Source organism: Saccopteryx leptura, chromosome 2, assembly GCF_036850995.1.
Source record: "Saccopteryx leptura isolate mSacLep1 chromosome 2, mSacLep1_pri_phased_curated, whole genome shotgun sequence".
NCBI lineage: Eukaryota > Metazoa > Chordata > Mammalia > Chiroptera > Emballonuridae > Saccopteryx > Saccopteryx leptura.
In genome coordinates this window covers 60998663-61022431 of record NC_089504.1, presented here as the reverse complement: position 1 = coordinate 61022431, position 23769 = coordinate 60998663, and the positions used below count along the sequence as shown (strand labels likewise).

The 23769-nt window shown below is 36.3% G+C and overlaps 1 non-coding gene and 1 pseudogene across 1 annotated transcript; one reads left to right on the top strand and one right to left on the bottom strand.

Moving 5' to 3' along the window:
* Nucleotides 1–1710: 1710 nt before the first annotated feature.
* On the bottom strand, nucleotides 1711–2164 carry LOC136393012 (tubulin alpha chain-like; annotated as a pseudogene).
* A 2160-nt stretch (nucleotides 2165–4324) lies between these two features.
* Nucleotides 4325–4400, top strand: TRNAS-ACU (transfer RNA serine (anticodon ACU)). The gene has a single exon. It is a non-coding gene; the product is annotated as a tRNA-Ser (tRNA).
* The last annotated feature ends 19369 nt before the right edge of the window (nucleotides 4401–23769 follow it).

Below are 23769 nucleotides of genomic sequence, written 5' to 3'. Positions count from 1 at the left end.
TTAAAATGTTTCTAAGTGCTCCTTGTTTCCTGGTTCACATAGTTGTGTAATCACCTCCCCTTGAGAATGGGCAGAAACAGTAACTTGCTTCTAATGAATAGAAGATGGCAAACATCATGGGATGCCTTTCTGAGGTCAGGTTACAAAAAGATTGTAGCTTCCATGTTGCTCACCTTCTCTTACTCTCTCTCTTCCCCTCTCTCAGAGCCCTTATTCTGGGAGAGGCAAGTTACTGTATTGTAAGTAGCCCTGTGCAAAAACCCACATGGCAAGGAACTAATGTCTGCAACCAACAGCCAGCCAGACATGAGTCTTGCCAACAGCCATGTGAGTGAGACAGGAAGTGAACATCTTGTGACCTACCAAGAGTCACATGAGTAAGTTTAAAAGTTCATCCTTCACCCACTGAGTGTTGAAATGACTGAAGCCCAGGTAAACACCTTGATTGCAGCCTTATGAAAAAGAAAATATATATACAGATTCCAGACCCACAGAACCTATTAGATAATTGCTAATGCTTGAAGATACTTAGCACTAGAATCATTTGTTACAATCTAATTCAAAGATCTGTACAAAAATACAACATACTAGAGTTGTAGAGACCTCACACCTAAAGATGCTTCATGAAATATTGATGACACATATCTTAATGTATACATGAGCTGCCAAGAAAATAATGGAATCTCAGCAGCTAGAGTAACAAGAAGTAAAAACTCAGTAACTGATAAGCAAGTACTAGAGTCTGTTTTGCCCTGAAGATATTTGCCAGTCCCTGTTGGCTTAGGTCCTGGATTGTAATGGACTGACAGGACAGAGGCAAAGCCCTGGGCCTGAGCAGTGTGGGAAGTTTGGTTGGAATCCCCTCACACATATATCATCAAAAGTGTGACAGGCTCAGCAGGTGACCTAGAAAAATATTTACCACACAGAGAGGGATAGAGGTGATATGTCTCTGGCTTTACCTTGGATAGAGCAGAGAGGAGAAAAAAAGAAAAAGAAAAGAGAAAAACTCTCCCATTAAAATCTCTAGCAACAAACCCACAAAACACAAAAGTTTGAGGCTTCAATTCATATCAACTATGTGACATGACACACAAATACCCAGGCTCAAATTTAGTTTAAAGTTATTCTTGGTTGATAATTCTCCTAAGTGTATAGCAGAAGCAAATGCAAAAACTTTCTGGAGGAACACACTATACACATGCTTAAAATAATTTCCTTAGATACAAGATTGCATGGGACAGGAGCTCGCAAACTCACTAAACACAAGAGGGAATAAAAAAACCATGAGCAAAAGTCAAGAAAAACAGCAAGCATATTATTAACACAATAAAAACTGTAGCTAATGAAACATTTAAACACAAAATATAAAATCAGTATGTTTTATATATTTACAGAGGTAAATGAGAGTGTTGAAAGTATGATGAAAGAATACAAGACTATCAACATGGACCATACACACACACACACACACACACACACACACACACACATTTATTTTTGAAGACAAAGAATACTTTATTAAAATCCATCAGAGAAGTGGTCAGGCTGGGTCTGTAACAAAATGTTGTATTTTTAAAGCATAGGCTAATAATTGTATATGAGAGTACACACTGCTACATATAAATTAATGGCTCAGACCATAACTTTTCAATGTTTAGAACAGAATAAGCTTCCCTGTAAAAGCAGCACCATTATAACATTTTAACTTTAGTATTCCTCTCCTTCCTTACCTTCTTCTTCAAAAGAATCCACACATTCTCTTCATAATCCTTCTTAAGGGCAGCCATGTCCTCAGAGGCCTCAGAAAACTCTCCTTCTGCCATGCCTACACCCATGTACCAGTGAACAAAGGCACACTTGGCAAACAACAGGTCAAACTTGTGGCCCAGGTGAGCCCAGGTCTCAGCAACAGCTGTGGTGTTGCTCAGCATGCACACAGCTCGCTGCACTTTGGCCAGGTCTCCACTGGATACCACTTGGTAATTGATGCCAACTTTGAGGCCAGTGGGACACCAGTCCACACACTGGATGGTACACTTGGTCTTGATAGTGGCAATAGCAGCCCTGACATCTTTGGAAACAGTATCACCATGGTACAATGTGCAGTAAGCCATGCATTACTGTGGCAAGGGTCACATTTCACCATCTGGTTGCCTGGCTCAAAGCACACAGTATATTTTTGAAAAAGGACAAAATAGAACTTTTAGAAATGTGAAATATAGCAATTTTTATTAAAAAGTCAGTGGGTGAGCCCTGGCCGGTTGGCTCAGTTGTAGAGCGTCGGCCTGGCGTGCAGGAGTCCCAGGTTTGATTCCTGGCCAGGGCACACAGGAGAAGTGCCCATCTGCTTCTCCACCCCTCCCCCTCTCCTTCCTCTCTGTCTCTCTCTTCCCCTCCTGCAGCCAAGGCTCTATTGGAGCAGAGTTGGCCCGGGCGCTGGGGATGGCTCCATGGCCTCTGCCTCAGGGCTAGAATGGCTCTGGATGCAACAGAGCAACGTCCCAGAGGGGCAGAGCATTGCCCCCTGGTGGGCATGCCGGGTGGATCCCGGTCAGGCGCATGTGGGAGTCTGTCTGACTGCCTCCCCGTTTCCAACTTCAGAAAAATACAAAAAAAAAAAAAAAAAAAGTCAGTGGGTGGAATAAGAAAAAGATTGGACAGAGCTAAAGAGGGACTGTGAAGACTAGATGTGAGAAATTACAGAGGATCAGTACATAGAAACATCAATGTGAAATGTGAAAAAGAGAGGTGGAGGGTGGAGTGAAAGAGTAGCTGTGCACATCCAAGGAGTTTCAGGAGGAGAAAACAGAAAGATTGCTGGAGAGATGACATGAGAAGTGGCAATCAGTACTGGGATTCAAATAATTTAACAACCGGTTCTCTGCCCTAATGACTGTTTTAAGTATAAAAAATGATATACCAGAAGGTAATTTATTATTTCATGCATTTAATACTTAAATAAGAACAATTAAAGAGGTACACAAAACTACATTATGTAATAAGAGTTTTAAAACATTAATGAAAAAATATTAAATAATACCTGACAAAAAAAAACCAATAAAACTGCTATTTATTTCCATATTGCTTCTTGATTGGCATCCTCACTTGCAACTTTTTTCACCTATGGACAGAATGAACATTATTATGGGCACTTAGTATGCTGTTGTGCAGATAAACATTAAAAAAGAGTAAGGAATGTAAATTTGTGATTTCCACATTGGGCAGCTGTCTAGGCACCCACCTTAGAGAGAGCCCAGATTACAAGTGCCATTTTAACAACTGATTCACTTAACCAAATATGAGGTATCGGTTCTACTCAACCTGTGCAAACCAGCTGAATCCCACCACAGGTGATAATAAACGAGAATTTTCGAGGAGTGATCACAGACACGAAAGCAGAATAAATAAAAAGATATTCACACTTAGACATCAAAATAAACTTGCAGAATGCTAAAAAAAAAATTGAAAACTTTAAATGTTGAGCAGCCAGAGAGAAAAAAAACAACTATCAATGATAGAACTATAATTAGTCTGACAGCAGATTTCTCAAAAGCCACTGCTTTTGTATCCTATTGCTGCCATAACAAAACCACAAATTAATGACTAAACACTTTACACATTTATTTTCTTAGAATTCTGGAGGTCAGAACCTAAAATTAGTCTTAAGGCTACAATCAGGACATCAGCTGAGCTGGTTCTCTCTGGAGACCTCGGGGGGAAATCTTTCCTCTGCTCCTTTCCAGTTTCTATCAGCTGCCAGCTTGGGGCTTCATCACTGTAGTCTCTGCTCCTGTTATCACATACCCTACTACTGATTTTTACCTTCCTGACTATCTATTATATGTCCCTTGTGATTACTTTGGGCTCATTAGAATAATTCAGGATTATCTTACCTTCTCAAGATCCTTAATTTAATCACATCGGTAGGCTACCGTTTACAGTGTAAGGTAACATGTTCACAGGATCCAGGAATTAGAATGTGAACATCTTTGGGGCACACTGTTTAGCCTACCACAGCAGCAACAGAAGAGAAAGACAGGGCATAATATCTCTAACATGCTGAGACATGAACTTCTATATTTGCTGAAACTATCTTTTAAGAAATGAGGTGAAATAAAGTAACTTTATGAACAATTATGTTAGAAAGGGTTGTTCTCTAATTCACTAAAGAAATTTCTAAAGGATGAACTTCAGTAGAAGAAAAATGAGCTCAGAAAAAAGATCCCAAATACACCAAAAAATGATAAAAAAAAAAAAAAATGAGTAAATACATTGGAGAATTTAAACAAAAATTGGCTGAATAAAAAATAACAAATTACAGGCCCTGGCCGGTTGGCTCAGTGGTAGAGCATCAGCCTACTGTGTGGGAGTCCTGGGTTTGATTCCCAGCCAGGGCACACAGGAGAAGCGCCCATCTGCTTCTCTACCCCTCCCCCTCTCCCTCCTCTCTGTCTCTCTCTTCGCCTCCCGCAGCCAAGACTCCATTGGAGCAAAGTTGGCCCGGGCACTGAGGATGGCTCTGTGGCCTCTGCCTCAGGTGCTAGAATGTCTCTGGTTGCAGCAGAGTGATGCCCCAGATGGGCAGAGCATCGCCCCCTGGTGGGCATGCTGGGTAGATCCCCGTTGGGCACATGTGGGAGTCTGTCTGCCTCACTGTTTCCAACTTCAGGAAAATACCAAAAAAATTAAATAAATAAATAAAAATAACAAATTACAAACTAAATTAGAAAATACTTTTAGACAAATAAAAATGAAAGCATGACATTCCAACATTTATAGACAATGAAAGTTAAGCTGAGGAAATTTATAACTGTAAATGTTTACATTAAAGAAAAAAAAGATTTTAAATCAACATACTAATCTTAAAGATTTATAAAAGAAAAATTAAACCCAAAGCTGGCAGAAGGAAGGAAATACTAAAGATTATAGCACAGATAAACAAAATACAGAATAGAAACACAATAGGGGAAACCAATGAAACCAAGAGTTTTTCTTAAAATTTTTCTTAAAGTTACAGTATACAAAATCAACACATAAAAATTAGATGCATTTCTATATGCTAGCAATGAACAATCTAAACAGAAATTGGAAAACTATTCACTTTATAATAGCATCAAAAAGAATAAAATATTTTGAAATAAACTTAGCTATGGAGGTGAAAAACTTATACACTGAAAACTACAAAATATTGTCGAAAAATTAAAGAAGACACAGATGAAAGGACATTTAGTGTACATGGATTGGATGACTCATTATTGTTAAGATGTCAATACAATCCATAGCAATCTATAAAATCAATAAAATCACAATGGTGCTTTTGCAGAAATAGAAAAAATCAATCTTAAAATACATATGGAATCTAAAGGGACTCCAAACACTTTAAAAAAAGAATGAAATCAGAGGTCTCACATTTCTTGATTTTAAAATTTACTGCAAATTTACAATAATCAAAACACTGGGGCACTTGCAAAAAGACAGACACATAGACCTATATAATAGAATAAAGGGCCTAGAAATACACCCTTGCATATACAGTCAAGTGATTTTTCAATGAGGGTACCAAAACTATTCAATGGAGACCTTTGAATAGTGATTTTTCAATGGAGTGAAAAATCACTCTTTTCAACAAACAGGGCTATGAAAACTGTACATTCATGTAAAAGAATGAAGTTAGTCCCTTCCCTCACACCATATGCAAAACTTAACTCAAAATGCAACAAAGACCTAAACATAAGAGCTAATGTTATAAAAACCCTTAGCAGAAAACATAAAGGAACATCTTCATGACATTGAATTTGGCAATGATTTTTTGTATGTGATACCAAAAGCACAAGCAATAAAAGAAAAAATATTGAATTTTATCAACATTAAAATCTTTTGTGCCTCAAAACAATCAAGAGTGAAGAGGAAACCTATAGAGTAGGTGAAAATGTTTTCAAATCACATATCTGATAAAATGTTAATATCCAGGATATATAAAAAACTCTTCTAACTCACCAACAAAACCCCCCAGTAAAACAGTCCAATGAAAAACTGGGCAAAGGGCATCAACAGACATTTTTTTTTCCAAAGAAGATATGCAAACAGCCAATAAGCAGATAAAAGGATGTTCAATATTACTAATCACTAGGGGCATGCAAATCAAAATCACAATAAGATATCTCTCATTCGTTAGGATGGCTAATATAAAGAAAACAAAAAGGAGAAAATAAGTGTTGCCAAGGATGTGATAAAACTGAAACCCTTATGTGTTGTTGGTGGGAAGGTAAAATGATACAGACACTAAGGAAAATTGCATCGTTCCTCAGAAAGTTAAAAATAGAATTACCCTGTTCTAGAAATCACACTTCTGGGCATATACCCAAACAAAATGAAGACAGGTTGGTTCTTGAAGAGGTATCTCAACACCCATGTTTATAACAGCATTATTCAGAATAGCCAAAAGGTAGAAACAACTCTAGTATCCATCAACAAATGGATGAATAAACAAAATGTGGTTTATACATACAATTCAGTCTTAAAAAGGGAGGAGATTGTGACATATGTTACAACATGAATGAACTTTGGGGACATTATGTTAGATGAAATAAACCAGTCACAAAAAAAGCAAATACTACATGATTCCAATTAAATGAGGTAACTTATAGTAATCAAAATCATGGAGACAGCAAGTTGCCAGAGGGTGAGGGGAACAGGGAATGGGGAGTTGTTTAATATGTAGTTTCAAGTTTCAAAATGAAAGAGTTCTGGAGATTGGTTGCACAACAATGTGGATATGTTTAACACGATTGAAATGTACACTTAAAATTGGTTAAGTTGGTAACTTTTATACTATGTGTACTTTATAACAAATAAAAATAAAAAACAATTTATATACTTTAGCAATCACAATCAGCATGAAAGCATTTGCTTTGTTAGTTCAAAGGCAAAGATTGTTAGACTGAAAAAAATGAAATTCAATTAAAGCTTAATGAAATTAAGTAAAAAGCTCTTTAAAAAAACACAACTGAAACAGGAAGACTCACAATAAGAATGGGAAATGACTTACTGCAAAAAATTCCAATGGGCTTACAATTTTAATAATATGGCATAGTCTCCAGGAACATAGTGTTATTAATGAATGTCACTACATACTCACACAATTAATTTTCAGTAAATTTTCAATTTACCAGGAAGTTAAAACATACATCGTTTCTGAAATAAATTAAAAATAGCTAAGATTAAAAATACACATTTGGAAGTGTAGATTACACTAAATTATCTATGGATTTAAAAAGATGTAAATTTTTTTTCCACAAATGGAAAAAAAACCACTTACAAATCAGACTGTAATATATCAAAACTTATCTGTTACAACTAAATGTTATTTAGAGGAAATTTTGTAGTATTAACTGCTTATATTAAAAAGAAGAAAGTCTAAAATGTAATGAGCAAGGCTTATTAACTTGAAAAGTTAAGGGGAAAAAACAAACTTAAAAAACCCAAAGTATATATAGAAGGAAGAAAAAAATTAAAATTAAAAATAGAGATATAACAGAAAGAATCTAGAGAAAATCATCAGAGTTGATTCTTTTCAAAGATTAATAAAATGGAAAAACCCCTTAGTAAGATTGATCAATACAAATTTAAAAAGGTATAAATAAACAAGATTAAAAATAAAGTGTCACAAATAAAACAGTAGATAAATTTTAAGTAGGACTCTTTTATGAACAATTTATGCCAATAAGCTAGAAAACTTTGGTGAAATGTTTACATTTCTAGAAAAACATAAATTGCCAAAATTAACCAGAATGAGAAAACCTAAATTGTTCTATAAACATTAAAAAAATTAAACAATTTATGCCAATAAGCTAGAAAACTTTGGTGAAATGTTTACATTTCTAGAAAAACATAAATTGCCAAAATTAACCAGAACGAGAAAACCTAAATTGTTCTATAAACATTAAAAAAATTAACTTCATATTTAAAATCCTTCCACAAAGAAAAACTCAGAGGATTTTATAAGCCAAATCCATCTATATTCAAAGAATAGGTAATTTAAATTATATGTAACCTCTTTCAGAAAATAACTAGGAAACATTCTAATTTAAGGCAACTAGTAAAAACTTACATAATACTAAAGTATTATGAGATGACTAAAAAAGATAAGAATGACCAACCACATTCACAAACATATAGAAAAATTGTGAATAAATATTAGCAAAATAAATCCACAAATATTAATTATTTAGTTTTATTTTACAAAAACAAGACTAGTACAACATTAGAAAATTAATAGAGTAATTTGCCAAATTAACAGATTACCTCATAAGATATAAAAGGAGCATTGACAAAATTTTACAATTAGGAAAAGTAGGTAATGTCTTTAACCTATTAGAACTGAAAGCTGACGTTATAATGGTGAAACATAATAAATGTTCCATTTAAAGCCAGAAACAAGATGAGAATTATCACCATCATCATTTCTAATCAACATTGTATTGAATATTATAGCCAGATACAGAAACAGAAGTTACAAAAATTGGAAACTAATACAACTTTTATTGGTAATAGGTAATATATCTGTTTTCACAGGAACATAAAAGTATTTCCAGATATTATTATAATTAATAAGAGCATTTAGAAAGGCAATTAGATATCCAAAGACATTTTTAGAGTGAAAAGACAAGCTATACACTAGTAGAAGCTTTTTGCAATACATTAACAGTCAGAGAATTTGAGTCAAAATATATAAAGAACTTCTATAAATCAATAAAAAAAAGAAATATCTGACCCTATAAAAAATTGGCAAGGGATGTGAACAAATATTTCAGAGAACAGGACATATGAAAAGATGCTCAAGTATATCCTTAGTGAGAGGACATGTTAAAATTTAATGGAGGGCTCTGGCTGGGTTGCTCAGTGGATAGAGCGTTGGCCCAACATATGGTCATCCCTGGTTGAATCCCTGGTTCAATCCCCAGTCAGGGCACACATGAGAAGTGACCATCTGCTTCTCTTCCCCTCTTCCACACCCTCTTTCTCTTCCCCTCTCACAGCCAGTGGCTTGATTGGCTCAAGCATTGGCCCGGGCGCTGAGGATAGCTCGGTTGATTCAAGTATTGACCCCAAACAAGGGTAGTCAGGTGGATTCTGGTTGGGGTACATGTAGGAGTCTATCTATTTCCCCTCCTCTCACTTAAAAAAAAAACAACACCACCATAATACAATGGCATTTACTATTCAACAGATTAGCAATTTTATTTTTAATATATAATAATGAAAGTTATTGAGACCAAAACAACAGAATTTTCATTCACTCTTAGTGTAAATCCCAACTGTTACAACATATTGGAAAATTACAGCATTATTTTACAAAGTTGAATGCATGCTTGCCAAATGACTCTGGAATTCTATTCCTAGGTATATCTCCTAGAAAACTTTTTGCCAACATGAACCTAGAGATATACAGCTAAATATTGATAGTAGTATTATATGTAATTATAAAGTATAGACACAAATTATACCTATTTACAGAAGAATAGAAAAATTAGAATATATTCATATAACAGAATACTAAAAACATTAGAATAAATGCATTATATAATTCTACTCACCAAAATAGAAATCTCAAAAGTATGTTAAGTGAGAAAAAGCAAGTCACTGAAGAATACATACAGTATAATCTTATATTTAAATGTTAAAAGATAGGAGAATGAGCCTGACAGGTGGTGGCGCAGTGGATAGAGCGTTGGACTGGGATGTGGAGGACCCAGGTTCAAGACCCCGAGTTTGCCAGCTTGACTGTGGGCTCATCTGATTTGAGCAAGGCTCACCAGCTTGAGCCCAAGGTCGCTGGCTCAAGCAAGGGGTCACTCAGTCTGCTGTAGCCCTCTAGTCAAGGCACATATGAGAAAGCAATCAACAAACAACTAAGGAGCCACAATGAAGAATTGATGTTTCTCATCTCTCTCCCTTCCTGTCTGTCTGTCCCTATCTGTCCCTCTCACTGACTCTCTCTGTCTCTGTCACCACACACACACACACAAAAGATAGGAGAATGAAACAGTATATTATTTAGTGATATGTACATATACAGAAAACTATAAAAAACAGTGCTGAATAACAGTGATCATAATAGCCACTCCTGTTATTTTGACTTTTTTGTCCCCATTATTATGTGCTTGCTTTGTTTTAGATGTTTTACACAGTATAGGAGTTTCTGAAGCATTGTTGTCATTTTTGCTGCTTTTTTTAAATTACAAATGGATGAATGGATGTTGACTTTTATAAAGATACTTTTCCGCATCTACCTAGATGTTCATATATTTTTCTCCTTTACCTTACTAATATGATGGATTATATTTCTTTATGTGGAACTATTTTTATATTCTTCAGTTAAGGCATCACATTGTCATGTATTTACTCTTTTAATATATGGATGTATTTTATTTGCTAACATTTAATTTTAGAGTTTTATGTCTATAATCATAGGTACAATTGATATGTTGGGTTGTTGTTGTTGTTGTTGCCATTTTTTTGTCTAGCTTGGTTTCTAGGATATGCTCACATTGAGAAGTCAGTTGGGACCCTGGTAGGCTAGCTCAGTCAGTTAGAGCATCGTCCTGAAACATCAAAGTTGCAGGTTCAACCCCTGGTCGGGCACAGATAGGAAGTGACCAATGAACACACAAATGAATGTTTCCCCTGCCCCTTTCCTCTCCCTGTCTCTCTAATATTAGTCAGTAAATTTTTTAAAAGGTCAATTGGGAAGTTTTCTGTTTTCTAGTATTCTGGAATAATTTATATAGAGAGAAATGCTTATTCCTTGAAGGCTTGAAAACTCTATTTTAATACCACCTGGACTTAAAGGTTTTTTGAGCAGTTCTTTGAAAACTTTGAATATTTTTTTCATGGTAATAGGTCTCTTTGGATTTTTTTAACTATACTTTACATTTTTCTACTTATACCAATGGCTGGAAATTAAGAAAAGGACATGGCTTCTTCACCACCCCCAAGTGATACTGGAGAGTAGAAACCCTATCAGAGGAAGAGGAAAGACAATTCTTGGAGGCAATGCATGCATGAATGTATGTGTTGGGGGAAACATGTGTATGTTGTGTGGTGTGTATTTGGTATGACGGAAGAATTCTCTAGCCTAAAAAACTTGTATTCTCTGCTTTCCTTTGAGTCCTTAGGGAACAACTCTATGTGACACTTAAACACTGGGATTGACATGGAAGAATTCTCCTTAGGCCCTCCAGATTGAAAACCTCATGTAAGTATGTATGTCTAGTCCCTCAAACACTAAAGTTTGGACTGTGGAAACTGGACCATTCATGTGGGAAGATTCTTGTGTCTTCTTACACTAATAGCCAAGAGTTTTCATCTTACCAGACAGAAACTAAATACTTTGTTCCATACACATATGATCACTTTATACAAGTTATTTCTTTAATTCTCATAGGATTTATAGAAATATAAAAAAAAACTGTTCAAATTCTGAAAAGTACATAAAATAGATATAAAATTATACAAGTATTACTGGTATATAGATTTGTATTAAAAGCCATCTGGAAACAGCTCAAGTTCTCATCAGTAGATGAGTAGATAAAAAAGCTATGGTACATTTACACACTGGAATACTACTCAGCCATAAAAAAGAAGGAAATCTTACCTTTTGCAGCAGCATGGATGGACTTGGAGAGAATCATGCTAAGTGAAATAAGTCATTCTGAAAATGACAAATACCATATGGTCTCACCTATATGTGGAATCTAATGAACAAAATAAACTGATGAGCAAAAGAAACAGAAGCATGAATACATAGAACAGACTGACAGCTGTCAGAGGGGATGGGGGCTAGGGGACTGGATATATGTAATGCATAGATACAGACAACAGTATGGGGATAGCCAGAGGTAAAGGGGGGGGTTAGGGTAGGTGAAGTTGGGCAAAGGGGAGATAAATGGAGATGAAAAAGGACTTTTCCTTAGACAATGAGCACACGGTGCAGTGTGCAAATGACATTTTATTGAGTTGTACATTTGAAACCTGTATGGTTTTTTGAACCAATGTCACCCCAAAACTTCAGTTTAAAAAACCATTCAATGAATAGGATGAGTGGCAGTCTTTTCTAAACAAAACCCTGAGGTATGAGTTAATTAGGTTCTGCATAACTTTATACATTCATACTACAGAAGTAAAACATTGTTGAATGTCATAGGATAACTTAATAGACTTATTATTCATCATGTGGTAGGCACCCAGGAGGACCTGAAGAAATACTTGGGGTGGGATTTTCAGTTGGACAAGGTCCTGTATTAACAAGTAGAAGCAAAGTCCAGATGAAAACATGCATAGGCCAGTGGTTCTCAAATATTAGTACATATCAGAATCACCTGGAGCATTGTTAAATCACAAATGACTGGGCTGCACATCCAGAATTCTCATTCTGTGGGCTTAGGTTGGGACCTAAGAAGTTGCAATTCTAATAGGTTTCCAGATGATGCTGTTGCTGCTGGTCCTGGCACTGTATTTTGCAAACTGCAAATTTGATAATTAGATTGTTCTAATTATTAACTGTAGGATCCAGAGTCAGTGCTTGGTCCTGGTCATGGCCATTAATTCAGTAGCAACCTAAAGACTGGCTTCTTAAGAGATGCATATTAACATAGAGCGACGTTGAGAACATTATACTAAGTGAAATAAGTAAATAAGAAGAAGCTGGCCCTGGCTGGTTGGCTCAGTGGTAGAGCGTCGTTCTGGCATGCAGGAGTCCCATGTTCAATTCCCAGCCAGGGCACACAGGAGAAGCACCCATCTGCTTCTCCACCCTTCCCCTTCTCCTTCCTCTCTATCTCTCTCTTCCACTCCCTCAGCCAAGGCTCCATTGGAGCAAAGTTGACCCGGGTGCTGAAGGATGGCTCTGTGGCCTCTGCCTCAGGCACTAGAATGGCTCTGATTGCAACAGATCATCGCACCCTGGTGGGCGTGCTGGGTGGGTCCCGGTCGGGCTCATGCGGGAGTCTGTCTGACTGCCTCCCCGTTTCCAACTTCAGAAAAATACAAAAAATAAAAATAAAAATAAAAATAAAGAAAAAAGAAAAAGCTAAGAGCTATATGATTTCACACAGAGGTGGGATATAAAACTGAAATGGTTCGTGGGGAAGGGAGTACAGGGGAGTGGAGTAAAGAGGGACAAATATACAGTGACAGAAAATGCTTTGACTTTGGGTGATGGGCACACAACGCAATCAACAGTTCAAATGCCATGGAGATGTTCACCTGAAACCTATGTACTCTTATTGATCAAAGTCACCCCATTAAATTTAATTTCAAATTTTTAAAAAATAAAAAAAAGAGATGAATATCCTCAATCTCTAGATCATAATTGTTTCAGGAGGAAACCGGTAAGTTCACTTGTGCATTTCAAATTCTCCTTTTACTACAACCCACAAAAGGAATACAATCTATATCACCATATAATTATAAATACACATATCACTGAAATAAATATTTATCCTTTTGATATATCAGACACTTTGATCTATTCAATTTTTTAAAATACTATATAAAACTTAATTATTTTCATGATTCACTAAATCACTGGAATTAGCAGTTTGAAAAAAATACTGTATTGGGGCTATATAAAGAAGTATCTATCCAATTGGTGATATGTGAGTGCTAGTATAGTGAAGGAAGGAGTCATGAAAATGGAACTAGTTGATTCAGCAAACAGAATGGGTCAACTCAAATCAGCACATCAGTTGAATTTCTAACTGTACAGAAGTCACAGACCATCTTTTCCTAAATCTACCAGTCACACAGACTATTCTTGTTCTAGTCAAATTTCTTCTGAGATGGATTTGTAGACCATAAAATATTATTTAAAACCCTAAATAGTATCAATGAGTATATTTAAATTCAGTTTAAAATTACATATAAATAGAACATAGCTAATTAAAAGCTTTATCTTTGCATTTAGAGCATCCCAAACTTAGTGATCTCTAAAATAAATTCCACATCTGTAATGAGCTAGCCTATGTGCATAAATAAGATACATAACATCACATGTGAAATTATAAAAACCACATGTCATCTGGGCACACCTTGGAAATACTGACATCTTCTTCCGACTGCATCAAAGGTATGTGGGAGGGTAAGAGCTGATACCAGCTTAATAATCTTCAGGCATCTTCTAGTAAAATGAAAATAACTGGTATAATTACCATTGTAGGGAAAATCAAGTAATTAGGAAAGTCAATTTTGCTTGCAAAATGACTGCAATAAAAAATACATGATTTAAGTGCATATCCAAATAATATTAACTGAAATAAATCAAAATACCATATTTGTAAAAAAACAAGTGAGAGTGGGTTCCCTTTAGCTACTGCTAAGTGAACAACCTATCGATTTGCATGCCAGATGCAACTTTCATTGAGTTTCATTCCCAACATAATTGTGGTTTGCAAAGTAGAGAGTGAGCACCTAACCAATCTAGGGGAAGCAAAAAAAAAAAAAAATAGATAGAAAATACAGATTGAAAAAAAGTCCATAACCTGACGGCCATTTCAAAATGGCAGTTTCTAATGAGAAGATGTGGATTGTTAGCCACCTGCAATGTTCTCTTTGCCAAGCTAAGTGCACTCGCTAACTGTTCACAGACTCTTTCTCCTAGCCCACAGCACATCTAAGACCAGTTGTTGTGCCCCATTGAAGAGCCAGAATGAATGGCAAGTGGCTCTTGGTTGAAAGCAGCCCTTAGAGACCCACTTGCACATGTCTGCTTGGTTTGATTTCCTTTCATAGTAGTCAATATAGTCCTAGTAGCCTTCAACTCCTGGACCAGCCTAGATAGGGCTTTTTTCCAGGGTAAGAAGAAAAAAATAACCTGTAAAGGGACAGCTAAGGAAAGGCAAGTGCCAAAAATAAAACAGCATGACCATTTGTCAGATCCTGGAGGGAAGTACAAGGATGCGTACAGGGGTTGAGGCATTCAGTCAGAAGGCAAGAAGATCAGGATTAGAACTGAAAAGCTGAGACAGTCAAAGAGGAGATGAGGTTTCAAGTAGGGCTGGTGAATATGACAGGGTTCTAGGTGTTCTCACTAACAGAGCTGGATGCATGGAATAGGTTTATAGCTGCATCAGACTCCGAGCTGGACTTGACGAAGTTACAGTGTAGTCTTAGTAACTAATTTGGCAGCCTGGGCTGATGTCAACAGGAGTGGCAGTGAGGAAATGATACTGAAACCTCTGAAAACTAGGTTCATGGTACTTAATTGTCAGCCATCACTTTTTATCATCTTCTTACAAAGTATTTCTCACACTTGAACAAGCACAGAATCACCTGGGCATCTTGTTAAAATGCAGATTCTGATTTGGTAGCTCTGGGATGGGGCATGAGATTCTGATTTTCTAATAAGTTCCCTGGAGATAAGGATGCTAGTGGTCTGAGGACCACACTTTGAATACAGTAGAAGTTTATTGTAACAGTAGGAGTTTTGTACTTCCTCTGAGGTGCTTGTCATTGCCCAATGCTTAAATCCAAAGGTTACAGATTCTGTCCCCTCTTGCTTTCTCTTCAGAAGTTAGAAGCAGACTAGTAATTTCTTAACTATACCTATAAGTATGCTCATCACAGGCCATGTGCTCTTTATTTCACCATCGTTATCTAAGAGATAAAATTCAAAATCAGATTTGGACAAATCAGTCTCTGAAGAATTTGGTTACTAAATACCAAAGGTATTAGGTATTTAGACTTATAAGCATTGGGATCAGGTTAGAGCAGCGATTTTCAACCTTTTTCATCTTATTGTACACATAAATTACTAAAACTCTACAGCATACCAGAAAATATTTTTTTTTTCAAATCTGACCAAAAAATAGGTATAATTTTGATTGATTCATCATAAAATAATAATAGTACTTACCTTCCCTTTTTGCTCCAAAGTGATTTTTTTAAAAAATCAGGTGCCTATATTTGTATATAAGTATTTCTGGTACCAAGAATTACCATATTTCCCCATGTATAAGATGCACCCTTTTTCAAAAAACTTGGGGTCTAAAAACTGGATGCATCTTATATAGTGGTTGTAGGGTTTTTTTACTTGCATTTCCCGCTTTTTTGCGCTTGTTGTCTTTGCACTCATTGTTCCACGCTTGTTACCGGTATATTATGGTAACTTATGTTTTTGCCACATTCTGCTCAGAGATGGCTCAAAAAAAATTTTTTTACAGTGACGAATTCAAGTTAAAAGTGACCTAGTTTGCAAAAGTGAATGGAAATCACGCTGCTGAATGTAGGTTTGGTCCTCCTCCAACTGAGAAATCAATCTGAGATTGGCTAGGGGAAGAAGAAACCCTACTGAAAACACCATGGCAGAAGAAGACCACGAGAGGCAAGTCAGCAAAATGGCCTGATTTAGAGAGGGAACTGAAGATATGGGTTGAAGAGCAAAGAGCAATTGGAATTCCTGTGTCCACAAAGATGGTTCAGCATGAGGCAAGAATTGCTGATGAAAAAGAAGTTCCTGATTTCAAAGGAGGACACAATTGGTGCTTCAGGTTCATGAAACAGAATGGACTAAGCATGTGTACATGCACCAGACTTGCCCAAAAGATGCCTGAAAGATATGAGCAGAAGGTTCTTAAATTTCATCATTTTGTCATTCAGTGTCAGAAGACACATCAGTTTGAGTTGGGACAGATTGCAAATATGGATAAAGTCCCCCTTCAATTTGACATCCCAAGTAACAGAACTGTTTGTAAGAAGGGGGTGAAAACTAACTGTGAAGACAAGTGGACATGAAAAGAGCCATTATACAGTTGTTCTAGCTTGTTGTGCTGATGGAACTACGCTGCCTCCAATGCTGATTTCCAAATGCAAAACAATGACAAAAAAAGACATTCCTCGAGGAGTGATTGCTCATGTTCATGACAAGGTTTGGATGAATCAGGATGGGATGAAGATCTGGTTTGAGAAAGTTTTGAGGAGACCAGGTGGGCTCTTAAGCAAACCTGCCCTATTGGTGCTTGATCAGTTCAGGGCACACTTAACAAAAAACACAAAGAAGATTGCTGCAGAGCAAAAAACAAAACTTGCCATCATACCTGGAGGCTTGACATCCCAGCTCCAACCACTGGATGTCAGCATTAACAAACCCTTCCAAGCTGCCATGAGAGACGAATGGAACCAATGGATGAAGTCTTCTGGGGACAATCTGACACCAGTGGAAGACTAAAGAAACCAACTATAGGAGAAGTTTGTATTTGGGTGATAAGATCCTGGGATAATATCAAGATTGAGATCATTGTCAAGTCATTTAAGAAGTGTGTCAAGTCATTTAAGAAGTGTGGCATTTCAAGTGCCATAGATGGAACTGAGGACAAGGAAATATATGAAGACAGTGATTTGTTATCAGACACAGATGAGGACAAGCTAATAGATGGAACTTTTAACAGTGATGAGGAGTTGTAATGATTTTATGATGAATAAAACTAGAGTTCAATAACTTTATGTAATACACTTTGTTTTTTCAAATTTCAGGCCCCAAAATTAAGGTGCATTTTATACATGGAAATGTCTTATACATGGGGAAATATGGTAACCAATCAGACACAAACTTATTATGTAATGTGACCAATAAGATGCAACTCTATTATGTGACCTATATATTTATGATTCAAGACAGGGTATTCACTCTGGATGGCTATTGTTGTGTTGGTTGTTGTCATTCCTTTATTTGACCATCTAAGGGGAAAGAGGTTAGTACCCCTGACTAAATAGTCTGGTATTGCATGTATTAAAAATTCTTGTGGCATACCCATTGAAAACTGCTGGGTTAGAGTATAGCAGCTGACAGAAGGGGAAGAGAGGAAGGAACATTTATTTAGTCTCTACCATGCTGCAGATGCTGTGGTGGGCAGCTTACATACTGGCTAAACCTTTTAAAATCATATATTCCAAGCACTAGACTGAGTACTTTTCACACATTACCTCATTTATTTCTTAAAACAAACCTGTGTTGATACTTATTAAACTCCTCAATAGAAATCTAAGTTTCAGAGAGGGTAAGCAGTTTCCTAAGATGAATGGGGAAGATGTGATCCCGTTCAGGGAATAACAATCCAAGGAAGTATACATTCTTAGTCTTGTGTTTTAAAAGATGAGGAAATAACTTCTAGGTAATAAAACACGCTTCCAAACCTGCCCCAACCAAGTGGTTTCAACCCATGCTGCAAATAGGAAACACCAGGTACTTTTTAAAAGAATATTACCTCTACCTGCATTCCCCCTTCAACCAAGTATGGCCAATCTCTGGAGGTGAGGCCTATGCATTGGCATTTTCTAAAAATCCCCCAGGTGATCTTAATGGACAGCCATGGTCAAGAATCATTGCTCCATCTATACTTTATCTCACATGAAATCCCAGAGAGTGCTAATTACCTATATTCATATATTTTTAAAAATTTTAACACAAGCTATCCATCAGAACACACTGTAAAACAGGAAGATAAGCAGGCAAGCTCCCTACATCATCAAGGAATTGAAGATTGCACACCTGTACAATGTAGTGCTGTTGTACTTCACTGCCGACACTCTAGAGGCTGCTCTGTGTCCACGTGGCCTGGCAACAATAGGGGAAGATTACTTACAGGAGATGGGTATTGAGTTGAATTCTGAAAGGAAATAAAAAAGAATACAGCTTGAAACAGATGAGAAGGCGCTGTGTTTAGGACCTCTTTCATTTATCCTTTTGTGCTGCTGTCTCTATTGCAGAAGGACATAGTGAACCCAGTTTTAAAAGGCCAGCCTTGTCAAGTTCAATGGTACATGATGTTACTCAGCACTTGTCCAGGAGTAAGTAGGCTTTGCTAATACCAAAATTTTTGGAAGAAAATTGTTTCTCTCCCAGGGTTTGAATTAAAATATTAGTGTACTACTTCAAGATACAGCATTCCTTTGGTTTTGGACTCCCACCACTATGTCACAATGTTTACAAGAAAACCATGACTTCTATTAACACTGGCAATGAATACACATGAACAACACTTGCCCAAGTAACTGATTTCAAGTGGAAATTAGCTGGAGGGAGTGAGGGTGTGGTGTGAAGGTCTATATGTGTATGTGTAAAGGTAGGAGGGGTGAAATGTAAAAAACAGCCCATCGAGGCAATGTTGAAGGCTAAAGAGTAGACACATCCAAATCAACAGACTCTGGTGATTTAACAAACACAACCAGTTGACCTGTCATGGTTGTTCCTATCATTTGCTCCATGGAGGAATGTCCACAAGCTGAGAGGTAAATTGGAAGAAAACATTTTAAAAAATATATCTTTTAATTCAAGAAATTAGTACAAACACCCTATTTTTTTAATAAAATAATTATCTTTAATGAAGAACAGAGTATGTATATCCTATTTATATCTGTATGTATATGCACATACAGATACATACACAAAAATATATACACATTTTTTTATAAAATGCTTCATTATGAAGTTAAATCAGCCACTAATGTAAAACTAGAGGTAGGATGGCATGTATATCACACACATATCTACTCTTTGTCCTAAACATCCAACCCTTGGCCACCTACTTAAATAAACCCCAGGATGAGCTGGCTGGTTACTATTACTACTGTTTGGGTATCCATATCCTTTTTCTTCACAAGGAACAAATCTGTGTGGCCTCTAGGCCCCTTCACCTCCAAGGAGGCTCCTCTCAGACCACCATCTCAATAGTGACTATTGCTGCACAGCCTCTGCCTCAGTTTATATTATATTACGAGATACAGTTATTTAACTTTGTTTCACATGTTGTCTCAATTACCTGGTTAATTCTTGTGTTAGTGGAGAACGAAGGAAAAGACTCTATGACGTTCTGCACCTCTTGCCTGCAAAACACTAGTTTTTGGGTTTTTTTTTTAATAAATTTTTATTAATGTTAATGGGATGACATTAATAAATCAGGGTACATATATTCAAAGAAAACATGTCTAGGTTATCTTGTCATTAAATTATGTTGCATACCCCTCGCCCATAGTCAGATTGTCCTCCATCACCCCCTATCTAGTTCTCTGTGCCCCTCCCCCTCCCCCTAACTCTCTCCCTCCCTCCCTCCTATGTCCTCCCTCCCCCCACCCCTGGTAACCACCACACTCTTGTCCATGTCTCTTAGTCTCATTTTTATGTTCCACCAATGTATGGAATCATGTAGTTCTTGTTTTTTTCTGATTTACTTATTTCACTCCGTATAATGTTATCAAGATCCCACCATTTTGCTGTAAATGATCTGATGTCATCATTTCTTATGGCTGAGTAGTATTCCATAGTGTATATGTGCCACATCTTCTTTATCCAGTCTTCTATTGAAGGGCTTTTTGGTTGTTTCCATGTCTTGGCCACTGTGAACTGTGCTGCAATGAACATGGTGCTACATGTGTCTTCAAGTATCAATGTTTCTGAGGTTTTGGGGTATATATACCCAGTAGAGGGATTGCTGGGTCATAAGGTAGTTCTATTTGCAGTTTTTTGAGGAACCACCATACTTTCCTCCATAATGGTTGTACTACTTTACAGTCCCACCAACAGTGGATGAGAGTTCCCTTTTCTCCGCAGCCTCTCCAACATTTGCTATTACCCGTCTTGTTGATAATAGCTAATCTAACAGGGGTGAGGTGGTATCTCATTGTAGTTTTGATTTGCATTTCTCTAATAACTAATGAAGCTGAGCATCTTTTCATATATCTGTTGGCCATTTGTATTTCTTCCTGGGAGAAGTGTCTGTTCATGTCCTCTTCCCATTTTTTTATTGGATTGTTTGTTTGTTTGTTGTTGAGTTTTATGAGTTCTTTGTAAATTTTGGATATTAGGCCCTTATCTGAGCTGTTGTTTGAAAATATCATTTCCCATTTAGTTGGCTGTCTGTTTATTTTGATATCAGTTTCTCTTGCTGAGCAAAAACTTTTTATTCTGATGTAGTCCCATTCATTTATCTTTGCCTTCACTTCTCTTGCCATTGGAGTCAAGTTCATAAAATGTTCTTTAAAACCCAGGTCCATGAGTTTAGTACCTATGTCTTCTTCTATGTACTTTATTGTTTCAGGTCTTATATTTAGGTCTTTGATCCATTTTGAATTAATTTTAGTACACGGGGACAGGCTGTAGTCGAGTTTCATTCTTTTGCATGTGGCTTTCCAGTTTTCCCAACACCATTTGTTGAAGAGGCTTTCTTTTCTCCATTGTGTGTTGTTGGCCCCTTTATCAAAGATTATTTGACCATATATATGTGGTTTTATTTCTGGGCTTTCTATTCTGTTCCATTGGTCTGAGTGTCTATTTTTCTGCCAATACCATGCTGTTTTGATTATCGTGGCTCTATAATATAGTTTAAAGTCAGGTATTGTAATGCCCCCAGCTTCATTCTTTTTTTTTAGGAATGCTTTGGCTATTCGGGGTTTTTTATAGTTCCATATAAATCTGATGATTTTTTGTTCCATTTCTTTAAAAAATGTCATAGGAATTTTGATGGGAATTGCATTAAATTTATATATTGCTTTGGGTAATATGGCCATTTTAATTATATTTATTCTTCCTATCCAAGAACAAGGAATATTTTTCCATCTCATTGTGTCTTTTTCTATTTCTCTTAATAATGCCTTGTAATTTTCGTTATATAGGTCCTTTACATTCTTTGTTATGTTTATTCCTAGGTATTTTATTTTTTTTTATTGCAATCGTGAAGGGGATTATCTTTTCCGATATGGATGCCTTTTATTTCTTTGTCTTGTCTGATTGCTCTGGCCAGAACTTCTAGCACCACATTAAATAAGAGTGGAGAGAGTGGACAACCCTGTCTTGTTCCTGATTTAAGGTGGAAAGTCCTCAGTTTTATGTCATTTAATATGATGTTGGCTGATGGTTTATCATATATGGCCTTTATCATGTTGAGATATTTTCCTTCTATACCCATTTTGTTGAGAGTCTTAAACATAAAATTGTGTTGTATTTTATCAAAAGCCTTTTCTGCATCTATTGATAAGATCATGTGGTTTTTGTTCTTTGTTTTGTTGATATGATGTATTACATTAACTGTTTTACGTATGTTGAACCATCCTTGAGATTCTGGGATGAATCCCACTTGATCATGATGTATTATTTTTTTAATATGTTGTTGTATTCGGTTTGCCAGTATTTTGTTTAGTATTTTAGCATCTGTATTCATTAGAGATATTGGTCTGTAGTTTTCTTTCTTTGTGCCATCCTTGCCAGGTTTTGGTATGAGGGTTATGTTGGCCTCATAAAATGTGTTTGGAAGTATTGCTTCTTCTTCAATTTTTTGGAAGACTTTGAGTAGAATAGGAACCAAGTCTTCTTTGAATGTTTGATACAATTCACTAGTATAACCGTCTGGGTCTGGACTTTTATTTTTGGGGAGGTTTTTAATAGTTTTTTTCTATTTCCTCCCTGCTGATTGGTCTGTTTAGGCTTTCTGCTTCTTCATGACTCAGTCTAGGAAGGTTGTATTGTTCTAGGAATTTATCCATTTCTTCTAGATTGTTGTATTTGGTGGCATATAGTTTTTCATAGTATTCTACAATAATTCTTTGTATATCTATGATGTCTGTGGTGATCTCTCCTCTTTCATTTTGGATTTTATTTATTTGAGTCCTGTGCCTTTTTTCCTTGGTGAGTCTTGCCAAGGGTTTGTCAATTTTGTTGATCTTTTCAAAGAACCAGCTCCTTGTTTTATTGATTTTTTCTATAGTTTTTCTGTTCTCTATTTCATTTATTTCTGCTCTGATTTTTATTATGTCCTTTCTTCGGCTGGTTTTGGGTTGTCTTTGTTCTTCTTTTTCTAGTTCCTTAAGGTGTGAAGTTAAGTGGTTCACTTGGGCTCTCTCTTGTTTGTTCATATAGGCCTGAAGTGATATGAACTTTCCTCTTATTACTGCTTTTGCTGCATCCCAGAGATTCTGATATGTCGTATTTTCATTTTCATTTGTCTGTATATATCTTTTGATCTCTGTGCTTATTTCTTCTTTGACCCATTCATTTTTTAGAAGTATGTTGTTTAGTTTCCACATTTTTGTGGGTTTTTCCCCCTCTTTTTTGCAGTTGAATTTTAGTTTCAAGGCTTTATGATCAGAGAATATGCTTGGTACAATTTCAATTTTTCTAAATTTGCTGATATTGTCTTTGTGGCCCAACATATGGTCAATTCTTGAGAATGTTCCATGTACACTAGAGAAAAATGTATACTCTGTCGCTTTGGGATGAAATGTCCTGTAGATGTCTATCATATCCAGGTGTTCTAGTATTTCGTTTAAAGCCACTATATCTTTATTGATTCTCTGTTTGGATGACCGATCTAGAGCTGTCAGCGGTGTATTGAGGTCTCCAAGTATGATTGTATTTTTGTTAGTTTTTGTTTTAAGGTCAGTAAGTAGCTGTCTTATATATTTTGGTGCTCCTTGGTTTGGTGCATATATATTAAGGATTGTTATGTCTTCTTGATTCAACTTCCCCTTAATCATTATGAAATGACCATTTTTGTCTCTGAGTACTTTTTCTGTCTTGTAGTCAGCATTATTAGATATGAGTATTGCTACACCTGCTTTTTTTTGGGTGTTGTTTGCTTGGAGTATTGTTTTCTAGCCTTTCACTTTGAATTTGTTTTTATCCTTGTTGCTTAGATGTGTTTTTTGTAGACAGCATACAGTTGGATTTTTTTTTTTAATCCATTCTGCTACTCTGTGTCTTTTTATTGGTAAATTTAATCC